This window comes from Clupea harengus, chromosome 6 (assembly GCF_900700415.2).
Source record: "Clupea harengus chromosome 6, Ch_v2.0.2, whole genome shotgun sequence".
Taxonomy (NCBI): domain Eukaryota; kingdom Metazoa; phylum Chordata; class Actinopteri; order Clupeiformes; family Clupeidae; genus Clupea; species Clupea harengus.
Genome location: NC_045157.1, coordinates 264,188 through 264,705, shown reverse-complemented (window position 1 = coordinate 264,705; position 518 = coordinate 264,188).

The following is a 518-nucleotide window of genomic DNA, read 5'->3' as shown; positions in this document are numbered from 1 at the left end:
TCTGAAGATCATGGGTATTTCTCAAAGTCAAGGAAGGATCAAGGCTGCTACGTCATTGAAGGACCGTTCCAAGGTCTAGGATCCTTCGAATTCTCCCCAAAACAGTCCTCTGTTCTTCGAGGATGCGGTCGGGTCTCCTCCAGCCCTTGCCAAGGAAGCATCCTTGACTTTGAGAAACACCCCATGTCGCTTTGCTCCTGCCAATCATAACCAGACCAGATCAACACACACTCTAAAGGCCTCTCTCTCTCTCGCGCGCGCGCACGCGCACGCACACACACACACACACACACACACACACACACACACAAGTGGAAAAGGGGGTGGGGCTTCATGATTGAGATTCTCTGAAGTTTGCAAATTTCTCTGCATCCTTAAATCACATCATCATTAAAATGATTACTCTTACTTCATTAGGCATACATGCGCACACACACACACACACACACAACTCTGCCCACTGATTAAAGTGTGTGTCTGTGTGTGTGTGGCAGTTTCTGAACAGGTTTATAGATTCA